The following is an 8859-nucleotide window of genomic DNA, read 5'->3' as shown; positions in this document are numbered from 1 at the left end:
GCACATTCCTTTTGCGTTTCAGAGGGATTGACCAACATACACAACAGTGCTTGGAAGACCTCTTCCTCCCTCATGGCATGTAAAGCTAACCTCTCTCCTACCTTGTGTTTTTTTACTTTTTTACTTCCCCTTCCGAGTCATGATCATGTAACTGAATTTACATTTTTAGATTTTAACTGCAGTAGTTGCTTGTTTTTCATTTTTATTTTTTGTGTACGCATACATCCCTTTTTGTGGGGAGGGGGGAGTGATGTCTGTTTACTTATATTAGCTAATATAGGTCATTTTATGTCCCCTTACAATATGTGTCAGGATTTTTTATGTCGTTTCCAATCAATGTCTAATATCAAGTGATTTGCAGCAGTCATACAAAGGCACGTAACATCCCCAAAACACCTACATAAGTTAGAAATACTCCGGAAGAGTACTCAGTTTATGAAAAGGCGGTGAATCCCAAATAGAACTCTAAATGTAAGCTAGCAAGCAGACCGTGCACCCCTGTTTGGAACTATGACCTGTGTGTTGCCCTCTATTAACAGAACAATGTAACTGCAGCCCATGTCACATAAAATAGAAAGTAGAGATTATGCAAATTAACTCCCAGAAGAGCCTGGTGTCACCCCAAAAGGTGTCATGCTTTTCACACCAAGAAACATCCACACATAGATCCCTGCGAACCTCAAACACGTACAGGAAACCCTGTCCAGCGCTTTGCTCCCAGAGGAGATAAGGTTGAAAAACCACCCTATGTTAAAAGTGTCCATAATCCATGCCAGCTGCCCTGTCTATAGAACCTGGCCGTTCGTGGCCATTCGGGGCCTAGGGGCATGAGTGGAAGGGTTTAACCTGCTTGGGTTCTTGGGCATGGTTTCATCATGCCTCAGTTTACAATGGCACTCTGCCGCTTTGTCAGGCTTTAAAGAAGCCTGACTCCTGCAGAGCAAAAGATCTGATTATTTCCTTACATGTTTTGTACGTAAGAATGCGGATGGTGCTCTGAACCTCCTATGGTGGTTATTAAGCATGGTATACATACCATAGCATGTAACTGTGCCTACAAATGGAACATTTTGTTCATTTATTAGGGAGTTGTGAAAATGGCAAAATCAAATTGCCATTACTGACACAGACCAGCTGCCGCTGTCCGGACATTTCGTCGAAAGACATTTGGTCGACGTAATTTGGTCGAAAGCCAAATGGTCGATTTTTTTATTTATTTATATATATATTTTTTAGGTTGTAGTTTAGGGGAAAAAAGTGTTTTTTAGAAAAAAAGGGGGTTGGGGGACCCCCCCAAACCCCCCCCCCAAAAAAAAAGGGAAAATAAAAACAAAAGCAATTCGACCATTTGGTTTTCGACCAAATGGTTTCGACCAAATGTCCTGTCGACAAATTTTTTTCGACAAAATGTCTGGCAACCCAGCTGCCGACTGTTGCTATTGACAGGAGTTCCAGGTGAATAAACTGAGGAGATCACCAGTTCAATTACCTGTGAACGCATTTTGAAGCTCATTCACAACCAGTTCATGCCCGTTCTCTCCATTTTGGCTTTCTGGCTGGCCGAGGGGCCCTTCAGTAATGTTCTTTGCTAACCATTACACCATGGGCCCCTTGCTGGTGCAACCTGACAGAGTTGTAACAGAAATGAGAATCGAGATCTCATGCATCATTTTAACAAACTCATATTCCTAGCCCACGGATATTATGCAAATGTGGAACTGTTTAGTTGGTTGTTGCGCAATAGCAAACTCTTTGCTTTACAGCTCATTTGGATAGGATTCTTCCTCTGGAGGCATAGAATAAAAGAATATTGCATACATTCTCTAAAAGGCTCTTTTTTTGCTGCAATGACGTTCATCATGTCACTAAGTATGTAGGTTCCATGGTGTAATGGTTAGCACTCTGGACTCTGAAGCCAGCCATCCGAATTCAAATCTCGGTGGGACCTTGGGAATTACTGTGTTTGTTTTCCTCTCAGTGTCTTGTTTTAATAGCAATGACGCTGCTGTGTCGCCCACTTTCATAGCATTATTCCCTGGGTGCATTTGAAAAAAGAAAGATTTTCCATGGATGACGCTCTTTAGCCACAATGAAACCCACCACTTTCTGTGGTGTGAAAGACCCATGGTGTAATGGTAGCACCCTGGAGGTTGAATCCAATAATTTGCATTCAAATCTCTGTAAGAGCTTACCATCAGTCGAACCTTTCCCTTATCGTTTATTGTGGATGTCTTCTTTGAAGAAAGGTATGATCCAACTAAAGTAAGTACATTCACGAATGGGCCCTTGGTCGGTACAAACAGTATTTATACACCTCAGGCCTTTTGTGAATTAAGAAAAGTGTGTTCTTCGTTCTATTTTTCATCTCAAACTGATACCTTCATTTTACAAACATGTAAAGACTGTTAAGACGCTTGATTAATATCATTGATTCTGAATATGGTCGCTTTTCATAGGATTAACCCTTTAACAATTTTGAAAGAGAATGGCGATACAATAGAGCTGCTTTTCCCAAAATGGTATTATTAATGTTGTTGCTGCATCTTCAAGTAAAAAGAGAATCCATTGGGTCACAGATTGAGCATGTTTCTTAACATTGAGTTAAGTTTGAAAATTTCAAATCTTTTATGTATGTTTCCGATGCAGATCTGCCCATCGACTCAGAATGACCTCACTGTTCATACATTTAAAAAAAATGCATAAAGGTTAAGGTGCTAGGCACAAAAGTGGATTTTTATGAAAAGATATGCCAGAGAGTGAGAGCGAAAATGAATACCCTACACCACTAACCTTATGAATATTACTATCTTTGGCCTATAATTTAAGACAAAAAGGAGACAAAGTGTGTTAGAGCAAGAGAGAGGTTCCACCAAGACTTGAACTCGGATCGCTGGATTCAAAGTTCAAAGTGCTAACCATTACACCATGGAACCCTTGTTGAGCAAAGCTTCATAAGGGCAATGAGAATATAGGGCACAGTCAAGATTTTTACTGACCTATAGTAAGCGTTTACTGATATTATATCGAAGCAGCACTGTTGCTGTTGGATGCTGTGCAATCGCAAAGTATTGGCTTCATGCCTCATTTGGATCAAATTCTTCCTCTGGAGTCTAATGATATAGGAATATTACATATTTTCTCTGATGTGCTCTGTTTTGCCAGAATGAAGTGCATCATGCTACTGATTATGTAGGTTCCATGGTGTAATGGTTAGCACTCTGGACTCTGAATCCAGCGATCTCGGTGGGACCTTGGGGCTGCTTCTCTTTTAGAGTTGCCTTTCATTTGCAGATAGATATAACAGCAATAGCTTTGCTTTACAGCCCACTTTGATGGCAGTCTTCTTTGACCAAAGAATATTAATAGTTTCTGGGGATGACTCTCTTTTGCCACAAAGAAACTGCCCACTCTCATATCTCCAAAGCTCCAAGGTATAATGGCTATTAAACTGGCTTTTGATCTCAGCGATTTGCATTCACAGCCCAGGAGGCCCCTAAAATCAGTTGAATTGTTTCCTGATAATTTAGAGTGTATTTCTTCTTTCCAGAAAGGTGTGATCCAAATAAAGTAAGTACATTTAAACAAGGGCACTTGATCAGTAAATGCACTACTTTCTAGAACTCATAACTCTTGTAAGTTATAAAAAGTTTGCTCTCCATACAGTTTGTCAGCTCAAAGAATTACATTTTTTACACATTTAATAAGACCATCAAATTGCTTGAAACATAGGAATGATTGTGAAAGTGAATATGATTCACCAAAATAATTGTATAACATTTTTTAATGTTAATAAAATAGGGCTTTTTCCAATCTTTTCACATCAATGTTGTTTCTGCATGTTCCAGTGAGCAGAGAATCTACTGCACATAGTGTGTACATTTTTCTTTTCATAGAGTTAAGGTTGGACATTATTCATCTGTGGAAAATGTTTCTGAGAGATATCTGGATGCCCACTCTGATTGACCTTAGGGATTGTACATTAACGATATGTAGTTGCATCACTGTATTGGTATCAGGCACCAAAGTGCATTTAAATGTAATGTCGTGCAGAGAGAGAGAGAGAGAGAGAGAGTGTGAAAACGGCTACCTGAGTCGACTGAACTTCTGAATATTAACTCTGTTGAATTGTAATTTGAGAAATTAGAAAATGGAGTGTAAGAGCAAGATAATGGTTCCACCATCGTTGGATTCAAAGTCCAAAGTGCTAACCATTACACCATGGAACCCTTGCGAGATGCACCTGAGAGCGTTGAATCAGAAATGGCAATATAGAGCACATTTACAATTTTTACAGATTCATAGTCCCAATTGACTGATATCATACAAACACAGCAATGTTGTCGATTGACGTTGTGCTATAGCAATCTCTGTGCTTTATAGATCATGTAGATCAAATTCTTCCTCTTGAGGCATATGATTAAGCAATATTAAATATTGTTTCTGACTGCCTCTGTTTTGGCATAATGAAGTTCAGCATTTGCGTAAGTATTTAGGTTCCATGGTCTAATGGTTAGTAGGCTGGACTCTGAATTTAGTAATCCGACATGTTATAGCTATATTTTGTTTTCCTTTGGGTGTATTGTCATTTCATGCACATAGATTTCCTAGCAGTGGCTGTGATGAATAGTTCAATTTGATAGCAGCTTCCTTTCGAGAATTTGAAAAAAAAAGAATTAAATAGTCTCTCTGGATGACTCTGCTTTGATTTCTATGTGCACATTCCTTTTGCGTTTCAGAGGGATTGACCAACATACACAACAGTGCTTGGAAGACCTCTTCCTCCCTCATGGCATGTAAAGCTAACCTCTCTCCTACCTTGTGTTTTTTTACTTTTTTACTTCCCCTTCCGAGTCATGATCATGTAACTGAATTTACATTTTTAGATTTTAACTGCAGTAGTTGCTTGTTTTTCATTTTTATTTTTTGTGTAAGCATACATCCCTTTTTGTGGGGAGGGGGGAGTGATGTCTGTTTACTTATATTAGCTAATATAGGTCATTTTATGTCCGCTTACAATATGTGTCAGGATTTTTTATGTCGTTTCCAATCAATGTCTAATATCAAGTGGTTTGCAGCAGTCATACAAAGGCACGTAACACCCCCAAAACACCTACATAAGTTAAAAATACTCCGGAAGAGTACTCAGTTTATGAAAAGGCGGTGAATCCCAAATAGAACTGTAAATGTAATCTAGCAAGCAGACCGTGCACCCCTGTTTGGAACTATGACCAGTGTGTTGCCCTCTATTAACAGAACAATGTAACTGCAGCCCATGTCACATTAAATAGAAAGTAGAGATTATGCAAATTAACTCCCAGAAGAGCCTGGTGTCACCCCAAAAGGTGTCATGCTTTTCACACCAAGAAACATCCACACATAGATCCCTGCGAACCTCAAAAACGTACAGGAAACCCTGTCCAGCGCTTTGCTCCCAGAGGAGATAAGATTGAAAAACCACCCTATGTTAAAAGTGTCCATAATCCATGCCAGCTGCCCTGTCTATAGAACCTGGCTGCTCGGGGCCTAGGGGCATGAGTGGAAGGGTTTAACCTTCCTGGGTTCTTGGGCATGGTTTCATCATGCCTCAGTTTACAATGGCACTCTGCCGCTTTGTCAGGCTTTAAAGAAGCCTGACTCCTGCAGAGCAAAAGATCTGATTATTTCCTTACATGTTTTGTACGTAAGAATGTGGATGGTGCTCTGAACCGCCTATGGTGGTTATTAAGCATGGTATACATACCATAGCATGTAACTGTGCCTACAAATGGAACATTTTGTTCATTTATTAGGGAGTTGTGAAAATGGCAAAATCAAATTTGGTATTACTGACACAGACCAGCTGCCGCTGTCCGGACATTTCGTCGAAAGACATTTGGTCGACGTAATTTGGTCGAAAGCCAAATGGTCGATTTTTTTATTTATTTATATATATATTTTTTAGGTTGTAGTTTAGGGAAAAAATGGGGTTTTTAGAAAAAAAGGGGGTTGGGGGGACCCCCCCAAACCCCCCCCCCCAAAAAAAAGTGAAAATAAAAAACAAAAGCAATTCGACCATTTGGTTTTCGACCAAATGGTTTCGACCAAATGTCCTGTCGACAAATTTTTTTCGACGAAATGTCTGGCAACCCAGCTGCCGACTGTTGCTATTGACAGGAGTTCCAGGTGAATAAACTGAGGAGATCACCAGTTCAATTACCTGTGAACGCATTTTGAAGCTCATTCACAACCAGTTCATGCCCGATCTCTCCATTTTGGCTTTCTGGCTGGCCGAGGGGCCCTTCAGTAATGTTCTTTGCTAACCATTACACCATGGGCCCCTTGCTGGTGCAACCTGACAGAGTTGTAACAGAAATGAGAATCGAGATCTCATGCATCATTTTAACAAACTCATATTCCTAGCCCACGGATATTATGCAAATGTGGAACTGTTTAGTTGGTTGTTGCGCAATAGCAAACTCTTTGCTTTACAGCTCATTTGGATAGGATTCTTCCTCTGGAGGCATAAGATAAAAGAATATTGCATACATTCTCTAAAAGGCTCTTTTTTTGCTGCAATGACGTTCATCATGTCACTAAGTATGTAGGTTCCATGGTGTAATGGTTAGCACTCTGAATCCAGCGATCCGAGTTCAAATCTCGGTGGGACCTTGGGAATTACTTTGTTTGTTTTCCTCTCAGTGTCTTGTTTTAATAGCAATGACGCTGCTGTGTCGCCCACTTTCATAGCATTATTCCCTGGGTGCATTTGAAAAAAGAAAGTTTTTCCATGGATGACGCTCTTTAGCCACAATGAAACCCACCACTTTCTGTGGTGTGAAAGACCCATGGTGTAATGGTAGCACCCTGGAGGTTGAATCCAATAATTTGCATTCAAATCTCTGTAAGAGCTTACCATCAGTCGAACCTTTGCCTTATCGTTTATTGTGGATGTCTTCTTTGAAGAAAGGTATGATCCAACTAAAGTAAGTACATTCACGAATGGGCCCTTGGTCGGTACAAACAGTATTTATACACCTCAGGCCTTTTGTGAATTAAGAAAAGTGTGTTCTTCGTTCTATTTTTCATCTCAAACTGATACCTTCATTTTACAAACATGTAAAGACTGTTAAGACGCTTGATTAATATCATTGATTCTGAATATGGTCGCTTTTCATAGGATTAACCCTTTAACAATTTTGAAAGAGAATGGCGATACAATAGAGCTGCTTTTCCCAAAATGGTATTATTAATGTTGTTGCTGCATCTTCAAGTAAAAAGAGAATCCATTGGGTCACAGATTGAGCATGTTTCTTAACATTGAGTTAAGTTTGAAAATTTCAAATCTTTTATGTATGTTTCCGATGCAGATCTGCCCATCGACTCAGAATGACCTCACTGTTCATACATTTAAAAAAAATGCATAAAGGTTAAGGTGCTAGGCACAAAAGTGGATTTTTATGAAAAGTTATGCCAGAGAGTGAGAGCGAAAATGAATACCCTAAACCACTAACCTTATGAATATTACTATCTTTGGCCTATAATTTAAGTCAAAAAGTGTTAGAGCAAGAGAGAGGTTCCATCGAGACTTGAACTCAGATCGCTGGATTCAAAGTCCAAAGTGCTAACCATTACACCATTGAACCCTTGTTGAGCAGAGCTTCATAAAGGCAATGAGAATATAGGGCACAGTCAAGATTTTTACTGACCTATAGTAAGCGTTTACTGATATTATATCGAAGCAGCACTGTTGCTGTTGGATGCTGTGCAATCGCAAAGTATTGGCTTCATGCCTCATTTGGATCAAATTCTTCCTCTGGAGTCTAATGATATAGGAATATTACATATTTTCTCTGATGTGCTCTGTTTTGCCAGAATGAAGTGCATCATGCTACTGATTATGTAGGTTCCATGGTGTAATGGTTAGCACTCTGGGCTCTGAATCCAGCGATCAAATCTCGGTGGGACCTTGGGGCTGCTTCTCTTTTAGAGTTGCCTTTCATTTGCAGATAGATATAACAGCAATAGCTTTGCTTTACAGCCCACTTTGATGGCAGTCTTCTTTGACCAAAGAATATTAATAGTTTCTGGGGATGACTCTCTTTTGCCACAAAGAAACTGCCCACTCTCATATCTCCAAAGCTCCAAGGTATAATGGCTATTAAACTGGCTTTTCATCTCAGCGATTTGCATTCAAAGCCCAGGAGGCCCCTAAAATCAGTTGAATTGTTTCCTGATAATTTAGAGTTTATTTCTTCTTTCCAGAAAGGTGTGATCCAAATAAAGTAAGTACATTTAAACAAGGGCACTTGATCAGTAAATGCACTACTTTCTAGAACTCATAACTCTTGTAAGTTATAACAAGTTTGCTCTCCATACAGTTTGTCAGCTCAAAGAATTACATTTTTTACACATTTAATAAGACCATCAAATTGCTTGAAACATAGGAATGATTGTGAAAGTGAATATGATTCACCAAAATAATTGTATAACATTTTTTAATGTTAATAAAATAGGGCTTTTTCCAATCTTTTCACATCAATGTTGTTTCTGCATGTTCCAGTGAACAGAGAATCTACTGCACATAGTGTGTACATTTTTCTTTTCATAGAGTTAAGGTTGGACATTATTCATCTGTGGAAAATGTTTCTGAGAGATATCTGGGTGCCCACTCTGATTGACCTTAGGGATTGTACATTAACGATATGTAGTTGCATCACTGTATTGGTATCAGGCAACAAAGTGCATTTAAATGTAATGTCGTGCAGAGAGAGAGAGAGAGAGAGTGTGAATACGGCTACCTGAGTCGACTGAACTTCTGAATATTAACTCTGTTGAATTGTAATTTGAGAAATTAGAAAATGGAGTGTAAGAGCAAGATAA

General features: G+C 39.2%; 1 non-coding gene across 1 annotated transcript; it reads right to left on the bottom strand.

The window, feature by feature from the left end:
- Positions 1 to 2861: 2861 nt before the first annotated feature.
- On the bottom strand, positions 2862 to 2933 carry TRNAQ-UUG (transfer RNA glutamine (anticodon UUG)). Its single transcript has one exon. It is a non-coding gene; the product is annotated as a tRNA-Gln (tRNA).
- Between the last annotated feature and the right edge of the window lie 5926 nt (positions 2934 to 8859).

Source organism: Ambystoma mexicanum, chromosome 5p, assembly GCF_040938575.1.
Source record: "Ambystoma mexicanum isolate Mex_15411 chromosome 5p, UKY_AmexF1_1, whole genome shotgun sequence".
NCBI classification, from domain to species: domain Eukaryota; kingdom Metazoa; phylum Chordata; class Amphibia; order Caudata; family Ambystomatidae; genus Ambystoma; species Ambystoma mexicanum.
The sequence above is the reverse complement of the archived record's forward strand: the minus strand, read 5'-3'. Positions and strand labels throughout refer to the sequence as shown.